This window comes from Rutidosis leptorrhynchoides, chromosome 11, assembly GCF_046630445.1.
Source record: "Rutidosis leptorrhynchoides isolate AG116_Rl617_1_P2 chromosome 11, CSIRO_AGI_Rlap_v1, whole genome shotgun sequence".
NCBI classification, from domain to species: domain Eukaryota; kingdom Viridiplantae; phylum Streptophyta; class Magnoliopsida; order Asterales; family Asteraceae; genus Rutidosis; species Rutidosis leptorrhynchoides.
The window spans coordinates 201744620-201765769 of NC_092343.1; the positions used below are offsets into that span (position 1 = coordinate 201744620).

Here is a 21150-nt window from a genome sequence, read left to right on the forward strand (position 1 = left end):
CATATTGGAACACAAGTATAATTGAATAAATAGAAGCAAAAGGAAGTCAAGATGTGATATTGTAACAAATTATACACATGAGCTAAAGTACAATTACCAAATACGTTGGTGGGAAGCAAATAACATGAGCTAAAGTACCATGCCTCGCTTGAAGGTGAAACATCTTAGAGCATTAAATAAAAAAGTTAATTCATACTTCCATAAATTTAAAAAACAACATAATCGACTAATTAAACCCTTGATAATCGACTAATTAAATCCTTGATAATCGATAAGAGATAATAACTAATAAGTAACCAACGATAAAACCATTGATAATTAAAAAATTAAACCCATTGATAATCGAATGAAACTAATCGCAGCAGATCGTGTTTCTGTTGGTTGAAAAGCACAAAATTACCAACAAAGAGCAACAATATCGCAGTACGCAGAAACTTCTAAATATCTGGGGGAAAAACACAGCTGAACAAATAAATTGAAACCACGTCGCATAAACCTCAGACACAATAAGCAAAAACAGTGAATCAAGAGGTGAAAGTTAAACCTGTATAAATCTCCACAGCAGCAGCACCTTCTCCGCCGTGAAACTGAAGATACGGCCGTCATCAATTAGTGGGTTTACATCCCTAATCAACGGAGGAATTAATCTGCAGTGTGATTTAACGAAACAAACAAAAGGCGGAATTAATCTGAGGAATTAATTTGGGTGGATAGTGATGGAATTTAACAAGTTTCAAAACAACATGTTCATTAAGTTAACACAATCATAAAACCAATTTTAAGATAGTTGATACGAACAGAAGCATTAATAGAACAAGTATATATATAAAACCGTTTTGTTAAATTTCATACTAATATCAAGTCTTGAAATCATACTTACATATAATACAAGTAGAAGAAGAAGATTATACCTCTTCAATGGTGAGTAATGAGCTGAATGGACAGCAGGATATGAAGAAGAAGATGATGGAGAAAATAGCTTCATGAAGCCTCAAGTGTGTAATACCCACAAGCTCTTTTACACCAACACCCCTTATGATAGAGTTAGGATTTAAGACACTTAATCACCTAGATTTAGCAAGCAAAACCACTTCCTTCCCTCCCTAAAGCTCACGGCCAGCAGGCCTTATTTTAGCAGAAAAAGTTGCAGTTTTCTTTTAGTGTTTGCTTGTTTTTTTTATCTCACTTGAGTCAAGGAATGCTTTGGTTAAAAGGAGACATGCATGCTTAAGGAATATCTTGTTCCAAGTTACCAAGCAAGCATGGGAATCACACCTAGGAGTCCCAAAAAAACTGCATCCTCCCTTTTATTTAAATAACAAGTGCAATTTATATAAACTTGTAAATATATTTATAAAACTTGTTAAATAAAACCATGCATTATTTATGTTACTTATATTTTATAAACTTTTATAAAATATAAAATAATATAATCATTTAAACCTATAAACAATTATATATAAATTATCCAAATAATTTACCTCAAGTGATAATACTTTAGAAAACCGATTTTCTAAAATTCTAGTGTCGCGTATTTACATAACAATCCAATCGTTAAAATAAATACATATAAAGTGCTGGTAAGCTTGTTATTGGGTATGACCCGACTTGGATCATAACATAGTGGCCACGTTAATTTAATATGTCTCTCGAGCATATGAAATACCTACAATCTCCCACTTGCACGAGAAACATAAGAAATTAATGCAAGTGATGGATACCACCTAACGACCGTCCATCACCCCCAATATGTTATGACTTTGTGCCATTCAATAACATCATCCCTTTCGAGTTCCCATCTCGAATATGAATAGGTGAATCTTTCATCACATCCTTTTGTCCTAGATGTCATGTTAAATCCAAGAGACACAGAGTGATCACTCTCTTCTAGATCTAACTTTATCAGGCCTTAGACATCTGACTCTCAACGAATAAGAGGGACAAATTCCATCTTGACTACATACGTCCTAAATATGTACCTTGCATTATGCCTGAGCTCTTCCTTGTGAACTACCATATTTCAGAATAGCGAAGGAAAGAATCAAGGCACAATACCTGGTAAATATCTGAATCCAATACGTATCTCAGGTCAGAGGATACAATGATATTCGCCTTTACTCAAGATTACATGTGATCAACCACAAAGGCTCTATTTAGTAAATCTTGAGGGCGGGTCTTCCAATATTTGTATACTACAAATATCTATGAACCTTGGTTGCAACCTTGCCCCACATTCATCCCGTGAATGTATACCAATCCAAGTTCATAATAGTCTAAACCTCACACTTGCTCCCACAAATGTGATCGACTATGGAATTTAGAATAATTGCTTATTCATGGATAAAATATGCAAAATAGGAACTTAACTCAAAATAAATTAAACCATAATTATATTAATGAGTTTGAACAATTTCGTTCCGTTACAATACTTAAAACAGATCATGACCAATCACTAGAATATCGAAGCCCTAATGCACAAACATGTCCTGCATGTTTTGATCCATGTAAGAGCTTCGTGAGAGGATCCGCTATATTAAGATCTGTGTGAACTTTGCGAATACATATCTTTCCCTTTTCAACTTCATCCCTTATGTAGTTGAATCTCCGCTCAATGTGACGGGTCTTTTGATGAGCACGAGGTTCCTTGATTTGAGCAATCGCACCCTCGTTGTCACAAAAGATCTCAAGAGGGTCCTGAATGGAAGGGACTACTCCTAAGTCGTCGATGAATTTCTTCATCCATGCAGCTTCCTGAGCTGCCAATGATGCGGCGATGTACTCCGACTCTGTAGTGGATAGAGCAACAACATCCTGTTTTGAACTCTTCCAAGAGACCGCACCTCCATTTAATGTGAAGACATAACCGGATTGTGATCGAGAATCATCACGATCAGTTTGGAAACTCGCGTCCACGTAACCTTTTACAGCGAGTTCCTCCTCACCAGACCCATATATCAGAAACATATCCTTAGTCCTCCTAAGGTATTTCAATATACTTTTAACAGGAATCCAATGAATGTTTCCTGGGTTATTCTGGTATCTACTTGTCAGGCTAAGAGCGCATGACACATCCGGTCTAGTGCATATCATTGCATACATGATTGACCCAATGGCAGAAGCATATGGGACTTTCTTCATTCTCTCCTGTTCATCTTTCGTGGTGGGGCACTGAGATGAACTGAGAAGTGTTCCCTTTTGAATAGGTACCAAACCTTTCTTAGAGTTCTCCATCTTGAACCTTTTCAAGATCTTTTCAATGTATGCACTTTGATTTAAACCTATCAGTTTCTTGGATCTATCCCTGTAGATCCCAATCCCCAAAACGTATTGTGCTTCTCCAAGATCCTTAATGGAGAAGCATTTGCTTAACCAAGTTTTAACACCTTGCATTTCCGGAATATCATTTCCAAATAACAATATATCATCCACATATAGTACAAGGAACATGATAGTGCTCCCACTAGCTTTCTTGTATACACAAGCTTCATCACCATTTTTAATGAAGCCAAATTTCTTGGCCTCCTCATTAAAACGATGATTCCACATTCTAGATGCTTGTTTCAATCCGTAGATTGACTTCTTTAACTTGCATACCTTTTTAGGATATTTTGGATCAACAAAACCCTCAGGCTGAACCATATAGACATCTTCCTCAAGATGTCCGTTTAGGAAGGCGGTCTTGACATCCATCTGCCATATTTCATAATCATAATGAGCAGCAATGGCAAGTAATATCCTAATAGACTTTAGCATCGCCACAGGCGAAAAAGTTTCATCATAGTCAACCCCTTGAGTTTGAGTGAAACCTTTTGCTACAAGTCTAGCTTTATATGTATCCAAGTTTCCATGTATGTCGGTTTTCATTTTGAACAGCCATTTACAATCAACTAGCCTAGAGCCAGGAGGTTGCGCAACAAGTTCCCAAACTTGATTGTCATACATGGATTGCATCTCAGCGTTCATGGCTTCTTGCCATTTATCTTTATCAATCCTTGATAAAGCATCTTGGTAGTTTATTGGTTCATCCAAATCAACCACATAGCAACCATCCATGAGAAACACATATCTCTCAGGAGGATTGCTAATCCTACCATCTGTAGCGACCCGACCAAATCGTCATTGACGGCGCCGTTAACTTAGGTCCCGTTGCGTGGTCGTAGTCCCTATATGAGACTCGTTTGACCAAAATTATGTCGCATTCATTTGAAAGGCACAAGACTTGCAAGTTTAGTTTACAAAACCATTCGACAGCAAGTCTAAGTTTACAAAAGTCATAAAGTATAAATGAAATAACTTGCGACATAATATAAGTTGAAAAACACAGTTGCTATAAATAGCGTAAGTATGTAAACAAAAGTTTGAATCCAAAAGTGCTATCCCTAGCGTATGTATGTATGTATGCTTGACCCCAAGCAAGAAATCAGAGTGTATGCATGTATGCTTGACCCCAAGCAAGTATGAATGTACGCGGAAGCATGTATCAAATAGCCAAGTATGAACCTGAGAAACATATAGAAAACTGTCAACGAAAAACGTTGGTGAGATCATAAATGTATTTGTAAAAGTATACTTTGAACCACAATAGTTTGTATAGATGATTATCCAAATCGTATTTATTCCGAAGAATGTAGTTTGTATTACGAGCACCCAATTACCAAAGCTTAACTGAATCTTCCCTCTGAATTTTGAATATAGTGTTAGAACATACACTATGCACGTTGAAATTATATTTCATCCACTAACGGTAGCGAACCGTCTGAATGAGGGTTCGTTAAACCCGTATGGCCACACAACATAATCACTCGCTTACACTTACACCCTGCAAGTGGAACTAATGATAATTGGATTGAGGACTTTTGTTCTAACTCGTCTGTATCTTTGTATTCGTATTTGTGTTCAAAGTATAAAAGTATGAAAAGTATATATACATGTGAAATGTATATAAATATGTAATGTATATGTTTCTCAGCCCACGATTTAAAAGAATAAAAATTGTTGAAAAGGTGGGACTATGATCTCACCTCGAGTGCACGAGTAATAAATGTACTTCACAAAGTAAACGTGTGCATGAATGTTGCTTAGCCTTGACCTAAACAAGTAAATTGTATCAATTAACCGGTTACGACACAAAGTCGGGTGAAATGTGTTCAATTAGTCCTATGGCTCGTTACGACTCGAATAGTATAGCATGTGAATCACGTTGTCAAGTTTCATGCAAGAATCAAGTATAAAAACATGTTAGAACGATTGTAATAAAGTTTGAGTTGACATTTCAAAACCTTACCATTAGAAAGGAAATCTTATTACGTTTCCAACGATATTTGATTCATCGAAAACGGAGTTACGGTCAAAAAGTTATGGCCAAAACAAGTTTGCTGAAGTTCGGATGAAACAGGCAATTGTCGCGGCGCGACAAATTGCTCCGCGGCGCGACAAATGCCTATTTTGAAGGTCAGAAAGCCTGAAAAACATGTTCTAAAATCACCCTTTGGGCCACGGCGCGACAAATTGCTCCGCGGCGCGACAAATAACGTGGTCTGGTGCCTGGTCAGTTTCAAAAGTTCAAGTCTTGATCCAAAATTCAATTTAGCACAAAACGCAAACCGTAAACACTTAGAATACGCATCTTATATCATTGGAAAGCTCTTTTGACAAGGAATACAATTAACTACCTTTCACAAGCACAAACATCAATTACTATAACCGAAAACTCGTCAATTGATCAAGAAGGGTTTATTTTCAAAGTTTCAAGTTCGTAAAACGTATTTTATGATTCGGGAATCCAATTTACACATACGATATGCCGTTTTGAAGGTAATGAAGCATACATTACAACTAAACACTTACTAATAACATTTCATGGCATTCGAAACATTAAAAGCTCGTTTTAAGTCTATCAAACCCTAACCACAATCCGCAAAAATCAATATTCATGTTTTTGAAGTTTCCTTAATCAACCTACGCATCAAAACGAAGCTAGTGATACTAGTAACACAATTAAAACATGAACTTTAACAATTTAACAACATTAACTCATCCAAAATCAAAGATTTAGCACACCCATTTCAAATGTTCAAACTAGTTACTCAAAACAACGAATCGAGCAAACAAAACATATATTCATGTTATACACGAGCCATAGACACTAACTAACACAATTTCAAGTATATAAAACGAATTTGGAGAAATTTAGTGTTTTAGAAATGTTACCCAAAATGGATGAAATTGGTACCAAATCGAAGAGGATGATGAGAGGATCACGAATATGTAATTTGTTTTGAAGTTTGCTTCCCGATCCGAATTTAGATGATGAATTATGTTTGTGTTCTTGAGAGAAAAAAAGAAAGAAAGGGAGAGAGAGGGAGATGATGGAAATGGTGGTGATTGGGGTGGACTAGTTGACCTAGTCAACTAGTTTGCCCCGTGTCAATTTTAGTCCCTCGAGTTTAGAAGCGGGTGCGGGATTTAACCAAACGAATATTTTAAAAACGCTCGAGTAGACGAGTGATGTTATAATTAAATAACGAGAATATTATAAACGTTAGTCAACGGAAATTGGGAATTTAAATAGCGAAAGATATTATAAAAAAAAAAGACGGTGTTAAAAATAAATTTAACGGAAAAACGCGGGATGTTACATTATCTACACCTCAAAAGAAATTTCGTCCCGAAATTTAGTTGGAAGTAGTAGTTGTTGAATCTTCCTCGAGATTTTGTGTTGCCAATTCTACGAATGAGGGAGAAGTACGTTCTAGGGTATTTCAACGAATTTTGACTATCGGGATCATATGTTGTTTTAAGGTTTGGCTTCACGATTTATGGTTTCAACCGGTCCGCCTAGGAAGTGAGGGTTATAGTCGATAGTGAGTTCATCAAAGGAGATAACAAGTTCTCGTTTCGCAAAACACGTCTTTGAGTTGATACATCGAATGTAGGATAAACGGAGACTCAAAATGAGTCGGAAAAGTCTAAACGGCTAGCGACGGGTCCAAAACACCCCAAGAATTTAAAGGATCAAAATATCGCGGATTTAGCTTCCTACGTTTTCCCGAAACGGATTGCACCTTTCCAAGGTGCGACTTTTAACGTGACGCGGTTTCCCACGTGGAATTTGAAATGTTTACGTCTAACATCGGCGTAGCTCTTGGTGATTACGAGTCGCGTAGGGTTTTACCCGAATATGAATAAATTTTCTCGGTTGCTCATGAATAACCTCGGCCCCGGTGAATTGATCATCGTTTACTTGGTTCGACAAAGGAGAATGACGTTTCCGGTCACATGTGGTTTCAAAAGGAGTGACGTTAAAACTTGAATGAAAATCATTGTAGTACGAGGATTCGGTTAAAGGAAAATACTTTTCTCAAGTAAATTTGAAGTTAGTAATACAACTCGTATTATTGATTCTAAGGTTTAAATCGTATGTTTGTTCGGTCCGTCGGGTTGCGGATGGTACGCGGTACTCATGTCTAAACGTGGTCCCGAGGCTTTTTGTGAGGCACTCCGAAGTCTAGAAATGAAATGAGGATCTCGGTCCAAAACGGAGTACATTCCGTAAGGTATATTTAGACAAGTTTGTTAGGACAAGTTTCTCAAGAAAATTCGCGTCGCGAAAGATTTATCAGTTTCCAAAAATGTTCGTCGGGGCAAGTCCTCATCGGTTTCTGAAAGAAAAACGTTCGTCGGAACTATTCACCCTCGAGGTGAATACTAGTATAACGTGGAGAGTCTCTCTCCATTGGGAATTTAGAATAAGGACCTCCTGAACCGGAAGTACGAGGGTGATGCAAAAGAAGTTTCCGCCTCGGTGCGAGCATAACGAGTAAATCGTAATTAGTCAATAAGACTGTGCGAGGACGAGATAGTATACACGTGTAACATACGGTTGAAGTCGAGAGGAATCGGTAATTCATTCGGAAGCATAAGTATAGTTCGACAAAAGTCGAAGGGGTGTCCCCGGTATGGTTGTTATCAATATTCTCGGAGTTTTCGGATGTCCAAACATGAAAGGATGAAGTCATGTACATGGCACATGGTGGTGTTTAGGTTGATCGAGTCTAACCACCATCACGCGTCACTAGAACTTTGGTATGTCTTACCGTAATATAACCACGTTGATCGAGTGTCGTTATATTACGCTAACTCATACCTCCATTCCCACATCACTCTATAGATTCAAGTTCGTGTAATCGCGAAAATCTAAAATGAACAAAATGTAACGACGTCTCAAACGTGACTCGTATTAAATCGAAATAGTTTCTACAACTCTAAAGAAGCGTTTCCCCGCGGGAAGTGTATAAATGATTGTTAACGTCAAATCGGTTCGATTCAAACAATAATGTATTTAGGTATGAAAAGAGTAACGAGTCATGATAACGAGTAGCACGCAACCGTAGTGATAAATGTTGATGACGATACTCACCTAGAGTAGTGATGGTAGTAACACCAAAAAGTAGATAGTAAGAAACACCAGTGAGAAACCGGGAGTAAGTTGAAACGGTGGCAAATAACAATCCGGGAGACAGAGTTCCCGAACGAGTGTGACTAATGAAGTCGTCGTCATCCATACGTGTATGAATCATGAATTTACGTGTGTTACCAAAAAGTGGCGGAATACGAGTTCGTATGATGAAGGTTGGGTACCATTAAAAAGTTTGCCTAAGAATGATTCAAGTATAATGCACAAGTAGTCAAGTAAGTGCTATCTATAGCAAATGTATGTCAGAATGCAAATGCTAACTATCCGGTTGTAGTCTAGACTCACTAATGCGTCCTAACGACTCTGTTAGACACACTAATGCACATCCTAGTTCCCTACAACCAACGCTCTGATACCATCTGTAGCGACCCGACCAAATCGTCATTGACGGCGCCGTTAACTTAGGTCCCGTTGCGTGGTCGTAGTCCCTATATGAGACTCGTTTGACCAAAATTATGTCGCATTCATTTGAAAGGCACAAGACTTGCAAGTTTAGTTTACAAAACCATTCGACAGCAAGTCTAAGTTTACAAAAGTCATAAAGTATAAATGAAATAACTTGCGACATAATATAAGTTGAAAAACACAGTTGCTATAAATAGCGTAAGTATGTAAACAAAAGTTTGAATCCAAAAGTGCTATCCCTAGCGTATGTATGTATGTATGCTTGACCCCAAGCAAGAAATCAGAGTGTATGCATGTATGCTTGACCCCAAGCAAGTATGAATGTACGCGGAAGCATGTATCAAATAGCCAAGTATGAACCTGAGAAACATATAGAAAACTGTCAACGAAAAACGTTGGTGAGATCATAAATGTATTTGTAAAAGTATACTTTGAACCACAATAGTTTGTATAGATGATTATCCAAATCGTATTTATTCCGAAGAATGTAGTTTGTATTACGAGCACCCAATTACCAAAGCTTAACTGAATCTTCCCTCTGAATTTTGAATATAGTGTTAGAACATACACTATGCACGTTGAAATTATATTTCATCCACTAACGGTAGCGAACCGTCTGAATGAGGGTTCGTTAAACCCGTATGGCCACACAACATAATCACTCGCTTACACTTACACCCTGCAAGTGGAACTAATGATAATTGGATTGAGGACTTTTGTTCTAACTCGTCTGTATCTTTGTATTCGTATTTGTGTTCAAAGTATAAAAGTATGAAAAGTATATATACATGTGAAATGTATATAAATATGTAATGTATATGTTTCTCAGCCCACGATTTAAAAGAATAAAAATTGTTGAAAAGGTGGGACTATGATCTCACCTCGAGTGCACGAGTAATAAATGTACTTCACAAAGTAAACGTGTGCATGAATGTTGCTTAGCCTTGACCTAAACAAGTAAATTGTATCAATTAACCGGTTACGACACAAAGTCGGGTGAAATGTGTTCAATTAGTCCTATGGCTCGTTACGACTCGAATAGTATAGCATGTGAATCACGTTGTCAAGTTTCATGCAAGAATCAAGTATAAAAACATGTTAGAACGATTGTAATAAAGTTTGAGTTGACATTTCAAAACCTTACCATTAGAAAGGAAATCTTATTACGTTTCCAACGATATTTGATTCATCGAAAACGGAGTTACGGTCAAAAAGTTATGGCCAAAACAAGTTTGCTGAAGTTCGGATGAAACAGGCAATTGTCGCGGCGCGACAAATTGCTCCGCGGCGCGACAAATGCCTATTTTGAAGGTCAGAAAGCCTGAAAAACATGTTCTAAAATCACCCTTTGGGCCACGGCGCGACAAATTGCTCCGCGGCGCGACAAATAACGTGGTCTGGTGCCTGGTCAGTTTCAAAAGTTCAAGTCTTGATCCAAAATTCAATTTAGCACAAAACGCAAACCGTAAACACTTAGAATACGCATCTTATATCATTGGAAAGCTCTTTTGACAAGGAATACAATTAACTACCTTTCACAAGCACAAACATCAATTACTATAACCGAAAACTCGTCAATTGATCAAGAAGGGTTTATTTTCAAAGTTTCAAGTTCGTAAAACGTATTTTATGATTCGGGAATCCAATTTACACATACGATATGCCGTTTTGAAGGTAATGAAGCATACATTACAACTAAACACTTACTAATAACATTTCATGGCATTCGAAACATTAAAAGCTCGTTTTAAGTCTATCAAACCCTAACCACAATCCGCAAAAATCAATATTCATGTTTTTGAAGTTTCCTTAATCAACCTACGCATCAAAACGAAGCTAGTGATACTAGTAACACAATTAAAACATGAACTTTAACAATTTAACAACATTAACTCATCCAAAATCAAAGATTTAGCACACCCATTTCAAATGTTCAAACTAGTTACTCAAAACAACGAATCGAGCAAACAAAACATATATTCATGTTATACACGAGCCATAGACACTAACTAACACAATTTCAAGTATATAAAACGAATTTGGAGAAATTTAGTGTTTTAGAAATGTTACCCAAAATGGATGAAATTGGTACCAAATCGAAGAGGATGATGAGAGGATCACGAATATGTAATTTGTTTTGAAGTTTGCTTCCCGATCCGAATTTAGATGATGAATTATGTTTGTGTTCTTGAGAGAAAAAAAGAAAGAAAGGGAGAGAGAGGGAGATGATGGAAATGGTGGTGATTGGGGTGGACTAGTTGACCTAGTCAACTAGTTTGCCCCGTGTCAATTTTAGTCCCTCGAGTTTAGAAGCGGGTGCGGGATTTAACCAAACGAATATTTTAAAAACGCTCGAGTAGACGAGTGATGTTATAATTAAATAACGAGAATATTATAAACGTTAGTCAACGGAAATTGGGAATTTAAATAGCGAAAGATATTATAAAAAAAAAAAGACGGTGTTAAAAATAAATTTAACGGAAAAACGCGGGATGTTACATTATCTACACCTCAAAAGAAATTTCGTCCCGAAATTTAGTTGGAAGTAGTAGTTGTTGAATCTTCCTCGAGATTTTGTGTTGCCAATTCTACGAATGAGGGAGAAGTACGTTCTAGGGTATTTCAACGAATTTTGACTATCGGGATCATATGTTGTTTTAAGGTTTGGCTTCACGATTTATGGTTTCAACCGGTCCGCCTAGGAAGTGAGGGTTATAGTCGATAGTGAGTTCATCAAAGGAGATAACAAGTTCTCGTTTCGCAAAACACGTCTTTGAGTTGATACATCGAATGTAGGATAAACGGAGACTCAAAATGAGTCGGAAAAGTCTAAACGGCTAGCGACGGGTCCAAAACACCCCAAGAATTTAAAGGATCAAAATATCGCGGATTTAGCTTCCTACGTTTTCCCGAAACGGATTGCACCTTTCCAAGGTGCGACTTTTAACGTGACGCGGTTTCCCACGTGGAATTTGAAATGTTTACGTCTAACATCGGCGTAGCTCTTGGTGATTACGAGTCGCGTAGGGTTTTACCCGAATATGAATAAATTTTCTCGGTTGCTCATGAATAACCTCGGCCCCGGTGAATTGATCATCGTTTACTTGGTTCGACAAAGGAGAATGACGTTTCCGGTCACATGTGGTTTCAAAAGGAGTGACGTTAAAACTTGAATGAAAATCATTGTAGTACGAGGATTCGGTTAAAGGAAAATACTTTTCTCAAGTAAATTTGAAGTTAGTAATACAACTCGTATTATTGATTCTAAGGTTTAAATCGTATGTTTGTTCGGTCCGTCGGGTTGCGGATGGTACGCGGTACTCATGTCTAAACGTGGTCCCGAGGCTTTTTGTGAGGCACTCCGAAGTCTAGAAATGAAATGAGGATCTCGGTCCAAAACGGAGTACATTCCGTAAGGTATATTTAGACAAGTTTGTTAGGACAAGTTTCTCAAGAAAATTCGCGTCGCGAAAGATTTATCAGTTTCCAAAAATGTTCGTCGGGGCAAGTCCTCATCGGTTTCTGAAAGAAAAACGTTCGTCGGAACTATTCACCCTCGAGGTGAATACTAGTATAACGTGGAGAGTCTCTCTCCATTGGGAATTTAGAATAAGGACCTCCTGAACCGGAAGTACGAGGGTGATGCAAAAGAAGTTTCCGCCTCGGTGCGAGCATAACGAGTAAATCGTAATTAGTCAATAAGACTGTGCGAGGACGAGATAGTATACACGTGTAACATACGGTTGAAGTCGAGAGGAATCGGTAATTCATTCGGAAGCATAAGTATAGTTCGACAAAAGTCGAAGGGGTGTCCCCGGTATGGTTGTTATCAATATTCTCGGAGTTTTCGGATGTCCAAACATGAAAGGATGAAGTCATGTACATGGCACATGGTGGTGTTTAGGTTGATCGAGTCTAACCACCATCACGCGTCACTAGAACTTTGGTATGTCTTACCGTAATATAACCACGTTGATCGAGTGTCGTTATATTACGCTAACTCATACCTCCATTCCCACATCACTCTATAGATTCAAGTTCGTGTAATCGCGAAAATCTAAAATGAACAAAATGTAACGACGTCTCAAACGTGACTCGTATTAAATCGAAATAGTTTCTACAACTCTAAAGAAGCGTTTCCCCGCGGGAAGTGTATAAATGATTGTTAACGTCAAATCGGTTCGATTCAAACAATAATGTATTTAGGTATGAAAAGAGTAACGAGTCATGATAACGAGTAGCACGCAACCGTAGTGATAAATGTTGATGACGATACTCACCTAGAGTAGTGATGGTAGTAACACCAAAAAGTAGATAGTAAGAAACACCAGTGAGAAACCGGGAGTAAGTTGAAACGGTGGCAAATAACAATCCGGGAGACAGAGTTCCCGAACGAGTGTGACTAATGAAGTCGTCGTCATCCATACGTGTATGAATCATGAATTTACGTGTGTTACCAAAAAGTGGCGGAATACGAGTTCGTATGATGAAGGTTGGGTACCATTAAAAAGTTTGCCTAAGAATGATTCAAGTATAATGCACAAGTAGTCAAGTAAGTGCTATCTATAGCAAATGTATGTCAGAATGCAAATGCTAACTATCCGGTTGTAGTCTAGACTCACTAATGCGTCCTAACGACTCTGTTAGACACACTAATGCACATCCTAGTTCCCTACAACCAACGCTCTGATACCATCTGTAGCGACCCGACCAAATCGTCATTGACGGCGCCGTTAACTTAGGTCCCGTTGCGTGGTCGTAGTCCCTATATGAGACTCGTTTGACCAAAATTATGTCGCATTCATTTGAAAGGCACAAGACTTGCAAGTTTAGTTTACAAAACCATTCGACAGCAAGTCTAAGTTTACAAAAGTCATAAAGTATAAATGAAATAACTTGCGACATAATATAAGTTGAAAAACACAGTTGCTATAAATAGCGTAAGTATGTAAACAAAAGTTTGAATCCAAAAGTGCTATCCCTAGCGTATGTATGTATGTATGCTTGACCCCAAGCAAGAAATCAGAGTGTATGCATGTATGCTTGACCCCAAGCAAGTATGAATGTACGCGGAAGCATGTATCAAATAGCCAAGTATGAACCTGAGAAACATATAGAAAACTGTCAACGAAAAACGTTGGTGAGATCATAAATGTATTTGTAAAAGTATACTTTGAACCACAATAGTTTGTATAGATGATTATCCAAATCGTATTTATTCCGAAGAATGTAGTTTGTATTACGAGCACCCAATTACCAAAGCTTAACTGAATCTTCCCTCTGAATTTTGAATATAGTGTTAGAACATACACTATGCACGTTGAAATTATATTTCATCCACTAACGGTAGCGAACCGTCTGAATGAGGGTTCGTTAAACCCGTATGGCCACACAACATAATCACTCGCTTACACTTACACCCTGCAAGTGGAACTAATGATAATTGGATTGAGGACTTTTGTTCTAACTCGTCTGTATCTTTGTATTCGTATTTGTGTTCAAAGTATAAAAGTATGAAAAGTATATATACATGTGAAATGTATATAAATATGTAATGTATATGTTTCTCAGCCCACGATTTAAAAGAATAAAAATTGTTGAAAAGGTGGGACTATGATCTCACCTCGAGTGCACGAGTAATAAATGTACTTCACAAAGTAAACGTGTGCATGAATGTTGCTTAGCCTTGACCTAAACAAGTAAATTGTATCAATTAACCGGTTACGACACAAAGTCGGGTGAAATGTGTTCAATTAGTCCTATGGCTCGTTACGACTCGAATAGTATAGCATGTGAATCACGTTGTCAAGTTTCATGCAAGAATCAAGTATAAAAACATGTTAGAACGATTGTAATAAAGTTTGAGTTGACATTTCAAAACCTTACCATTAGAAAGGAAATCTTATTACGTTTCCAACGATATTTGATTCATCGAAAACGGAGTTACGGTCAAAAAGTTATGGCCAAAACAAGTTTGCTGAAGTTCGGATGAAACAGGCAATTGTCGCGGCGCGACAAATTGCTCCGCGGCGCGACAAATGCCTATTTTGAAGGTCAGAAAGCCTGAAAAACATGTTCTAAAATCACCCTTTGGGCCACGGCGCGACAAATTGCTCCGCGGCGCGACAAATAACGTGGTCTGGTGCCTGGTCAGTTTCAAAAGTTCAAGTCTTGATCCAAAATTCAATTTAGCACAAAACGCAAACCGTAAACACTTAGAATACGCATCTTATATCATTGGAAAGCTCTTTTGACAAGGAATACAATTAACTACCTTTCACAAGCACAAACATCAATTACTATAACCGAAAACTCGTCAATTGATCAAGAAGGGTTTATTTTCAAAGTTTCAAGTTCGTAAAACGTATTTTATGATTCGGGAATCCAATTTACACATACGATATGCCGTTTTGAAGGTAATGAAGCATACATTACAACTAAACACTTACTAATAACATTTCATGGCATTCGAAACATTAAAAGCTCGTTTTAAGTCTATCAAACCCTAACCACAATCCGCAAAAATCAATATTCATGTTTTTGAAGTTTCCTTAATCAACCTACGCATCAAAACGAAGCTAGTGATACTAGTAACACAATTAAAACATGAACTTTAACAATTTAACAACATTAACTCATCCAAAATCAAAGATTTAGCACACCCATTTCAAATGTTCAAACTAGTTACTCAAAACAACGAATCGAGCAAACAAAACATATATTCATGTTATACACGAGCCATAGACACTAACTAACACAATTTCAAGTATATAAAACGAATTTGGAGAAATTTAGTGTTTTAGAAATGTTACCCAAAATGGATGAAATTGGTACCAAATCGAAGAGGATGATGAGAGGATCACGAATATGTAATTTGTTTTGAAGTTTGCTTCCCGATCCGAATTTAGATGATGAATTATGTTTGTGTTCTTGAGAGAAAAAAAGAAAGAAAGGGAGAGAGAGGGAGATGATGGAAATGGTGGTGATTGGGGTGGACTAGTTGACCTAGTCAACTAGTTTGCCCCGTGTCAATTTTAGTCCCTCGAGTTTAGAAGCGGGTGCGGGATTTAACCAAACGAATATTTTAAAAACGCTCGAGTAGACGAGTGATGTTATAATTAAATAACGAGAATATTATAAACGTTAGTCAACGGAAATTGGGAATTTAAATAGCGAAAGATATTATAAAAAAAAAAAGACGGTGTTAAAAATAAATTTAACGGAAAAACGCGGGATGTTACACCAGATCTGCGAACGTCTTGTGTATTTTGATCATCCATCTGATCACTCTCAACATTTTCATGTTGAGTGCTAGTGTCAGCCAATTGTGTATCATCTACTTGATCTTGAACCTCTTCAAGATCTATCTTCCTCTCACTATTTCCTTCCATTAGGAACTTAGTTTCAAGGAATTCAGCCTTTCGAGCAACAAATACATTTTGCTCGGTTTGATCATAGAAATAGTATCACATATCATCCTTGGGATATCCTATGAAGATACACTTCGTGGATCGAGCATTCAACTTATTAGGGACGTAACGCTTAGGATAAGCTTCACATCCCCATACCTTTAAGTATGATAGAGACGGAGGTTTTCCAAACCACATCTCATGAGGAGTTCGTTCCACTTTCTTGGTTGGGGCCATATTTAAAATACGAGCCGCGGAGCATAGACAATAACCCCAAAACGATAGAGGTAACGAGCTTCTTGCCATCATAGATCGAACCATATCCATTAGGGTTCAGTTCCTCCTTTCGGAAACTCCATTAAGTTGGGGTGTTCCTGGTGGAGTAAGTTGCGAGATAATCCCACAACTCCTAAGATGATCTTGGAAAGCATCGCTTAGGTATTCACCTCCTCTATCGGTACAAAGTACTTTGATTGTCTTATTGAGTTGATTTTATACTTCGCTTTGATATTCTTTGAATGCTTCAAAAGTTTCGTCCTTATGTCTTAACAAGTAGACATATCCAAAACGACTGAAGTCATCAATGAAAGTAACGAAGTATCTTTCACCATTCCTAGCTATGGGCTTAAAGGGTCCACATACATCCGAATGTATTAATCCCAATAAGTCCTTAGCCCTTTCATAGGTCCCTTTGAAAGGTGCTTTAGTCATTTTGCCTTGTAAACAAGATTCACACACATCAAACGAGTCCATCTCATTTGATTTCAAGAGTCCATTCTTTTGAAGTGTATGCATTCGGTTCTTGTTTATATTGAAATGTCCCGTTCTTATTGATTAAAAACGTTCCATATTAATTGATTTCGTTGCGAGGTTTTGACCTCTATATGAGACGTTTTTCCAAGACTGCATTCATTTTTAAAACAAACCATAACCTTTATTTCATAAATAAAGGTTTAAAAAGCTTTACGTAGATTATCAAATAATGATAATCTAAAATATCCTGTTTACACACGACCATTACATAATGGTTTACAATACAAATATGTTACATCGAAATCAGTTTCTTGAATGCAGTTTTTACACAATATCATACAAACATGGACTCCAAATCTTGTCCTTATTTTAGTATGCAACAGCGGAAGCTCTTAATATTCACCTGAGAATAAACATGCTTTAAACGTCAACAAAAATGTTGGTGAGTTATAGGTTTAACCTATATATATCAAATCGTAACAATAGACCACAAGATTTCATATTTCAATACACATCCCATACATAGAGATAAAAATCATTCATATGGTGAACACCTGGTAACCGACATTAACAAGATGCATATATAAGAATATCCCCATCATTCCGGGACACCCTTCGGATATGATATAAATTTCGAAGTACTAAAACATCCGGTACTTTGGATGGGGTTTGTTAGGCCCAATAGATCTATCTTTAGGATTCGCGTCAATTAGGGTGTCTGTTCCCTAATTCTTAGATTACCAGACTTAATAAAAAGGGGCATATTCGATTTCGATAATTCAACCATAGAATGTAGTTTCACGTACTTGTGTCTATTTTGTAAATCATTTATAAAACCTGCATGTATTCTCATCCCAAAAATATTAGATTTTAAAAGTGGGACTATAACTCACTTTCACAGATTTTTACTTCGTCGGGAAGTAAGACTTGGCCACTGGTTGATTCACGAACCTATAACAATATATACATATATATCAAAGTATGTTCAAAATATATTTACAACACTTTTAATATATTTTGATGTTTTAAGTTTATTAAGTCAGCTGTCCTCGTTAGTAACCTACAACTAGTTGTCCACAGTTAGATGTACAGAAATAAATCGATAAATATTATCTTGAATCAATCCACGACCCAGTGTATACGTATCTCAGTATTGATCACAACTCAAACTATATATATTTTGGAATCAACCTCAACCCTGTATAGCTAACTCCAACATTCACATATAGAGTGTCTATGGTTGTTCTGAAATATATATAGATGTGTCGACATGATAGGTCGAAACATTGTATACGTGTCTATGGTATCTCAAGATTACATAATATACAATACAAGTTGATTAAGTTATGGTTGGAATAGATTTGTTACCAATTTTCACGTAGCTAAAATGAGAAAAAATTATCCAATCTTGTTTTACCCATAACTTCTTCATTTTAAATCCGTTTTGAGTGAATCAAATTGCTATGGTTTCATATTGAACTCTATTTTATGAATCTAAACAGAAAAGTATAGGTTTATAGTCGGAAAAATAAGTTACAAGTCGTTTTTGTAAAGGTAGTCATTTCAGTCGAAAGAACGACGTCTAGATGACCATTTTAGAAAACATACTTCCACTTTGAGTTTAATCATAATTTTTGGATATAGTTTCATGTTCATAATAAAAATAATTTTCTCAGAATAACAACTTTAAAATCAAAGTTTATCATAGTTTTTAATTAACTAACCCAAAACAGCCCGCGGTGTTACTACGACGGCGTAAATCCGGTTTTACGGTGTTTTTCGTGTTTCCAGGTTTTAAATCATTAAGTTAGCATATCATATAGATATAGAACATGTGTTTAGTTGATTTTAAAAGTCAAGTTAGAAGGATTAACTTTTGTTTGCGAACAAGTTTAGAATTAACTAAACTATGTTCTATTGATTACAAGTTTAAACCTTCGAATAAGATAGCTTTATATGTATGAATCGAATGATGTTATGAACATCATTACTACCTTAAGTTCCTTGGATAAACCTACTGGAAAAGATAAAAATGGATCTAGCTTCAATGGATCCTTGGATGGCTCGAAGTTCTTGAAGCAGAATCATGACACGAAAACAAGTTCAAGTAAGATCATCACTTGAAATAAGATTGTTATAGTTATAGAAATTGAACCAAAGTTTGAATATGATTATTACCTTGTATTAGAATGATAACCTACTGTAAGAAACAAAGATTTCTTGAGGTTGGATGATCACCTTACAAGATTGGAAGTGAGCTAGCAAACTTGAAAGTATTCTTGATTTTATGAAACTAGAACTTTTGGAATTTATGAAGAACACTTAGAACTTGAAGATAGAACTTGAGAGAGATCAATTAGATGAAGAAAATTGAAGAATGAAAGTGTTTGTAGGTGTTTTTGGTCGTTGGTGTATGGATTAGATATAAAGGATATGTAATTTTGTTTTCATGTAAATAAGTCATGAATGATTACTCATATTTTTGTAATTTTATGAGATATTTCATGCTAGTTGCCAAATGATGGTTCCCACATGTGTTAGGTGACTCACATGGGCTGCTAAGAGCTGATCATTGGAGTGTATATACCAATAGTACATACATCTAAAAGCTGTGTATTGTACGAGTACGAATACGGGTGCATACGAGTAGAATTGTTGATGAAACTGAACGAGGATGTAATTGTAAGCATTTTTGTTAAGTAGAAGTATTTTAATAAGTGTATTGAAGTCTTTCAAAAGTGTATAAATACATATTAAAACACTACATGTATATACATTTTAACTGAGTCGTTAAGTCATCGTTAGTCGTTACATGTAAGTGTTGTTTTGAAACCTTTAGGTTAACGATCTTGTTAAATGTTGTTAACCCAATGTTTATAATATCAAATGAGATTTTAAATTATTATATTATCATGATATTATCATGTATGAATATCTCTTAATATGATATATATACATTAAATATCTTTACAACGATAATCGTTACATATATGTCTCGTTTAAAAATCATTAAGTTAGTAGTCTTGTTTTTCCATATGTAGTTCATTGTTAATATACTTAATGATATGTTTACTTATCATAGTATCATGTTAAATATATATATATCCATATATATGTCATCATATAGTTTTTACAAGTTTTAACGTTCGTGAATCACCGGTCAACTTGGGTGGTCAATTTTCTATATGAAACATATTTCAATTAATCAAGTCTTAACAAGTTTGATTGCTTAACATGTTGGAAACATTTAATCATGTAAATATCAATCTCAATTAATATATATAAACATGGAAAAGTTCGGGTCACTACAGTACCTACCCGTTAAATAAATTTCGTCCCGAAATTTTAAGCTGTTGAAGGTGTTGACGAATCTTCTGGAAATAGATGCGGGTATTTCTTCTTCATCTGATCTTCACGCTCCCAGGTGAACTCGGGTCCTCTACGAGCATTCCATCAAACCTTAACAATTGGTATCTTGTTTTGCTTAAGTCTTTTAACCTCACGATCCATTATTTCGACGGGTTCTTCGATGAATTGAAGTTTTTCGTTGATTTGGATTTCATCTAACGGAAGAGTGAGATCTTCTTTAGCAAAACATTTCTTTAAATTCGAGACGTGGAAAGTGTTATGTACAGCCGCGAGTTGTTGAGGTAACTCTAGTCGGTAAGCTACTGGTCCGACACGATCAATAATCTTGAATGGTCCAATATACCTTGGATTTAATTTCCCTCGTTTACCAAATCGAACAACGCCTTTCCAAGGTGCAACTTTAAGCATGACCATCTCTCCAATTTCAAATTCTATATCTTTTCTTTTAATGTCAGCGTAGCTCTTTTGTCGACTTTGGGCGGTTTTCAACCGTTGTTGAATTTGGATGATCTTCTCGGTAGTTTCTTGTATAATCTCCGGACCCGTAATCTGTCTATCCCCCACTTCACTCCAACAAATCGGAGACCTGCACTTTCTACCATAAAGTGCTTCAAACGGCGCCATCTCAATGCTTGAATGGTAGCTGTTGTTGTAGGAAAATTCTGCTAACGGTAGATGTCGATCCCAACTGTTTCCGAAATCAATAACACATGCTCGTAGCATGTCTTCAAGCGTTTG

General features: G+C 36.6%; 1 long non-coding RNA gene across 7 annotated transcripts in view; it reads right to left on the reverse strand.

Moving 5' to 3' along the window:
- LOC139876663 (uncharacterized) overlaps positions 1-21150 on the reverse strand; it is a 40964-nt gene that overhangs the window by 6627 nt on the left and 13187 nt on the right. For all 7 annotated transcript variants that reach the window (XR_011768232.1, XR_011768227.1, XR_011768229.1 and 4 more), the window contains one exon: positions 545-647. This is a non-coding gene — a long non-coding RNA (uncharacterized lncRNA). The remainder of the gene's footprint in view (positions 1-544; positions 648-21150) is intronic.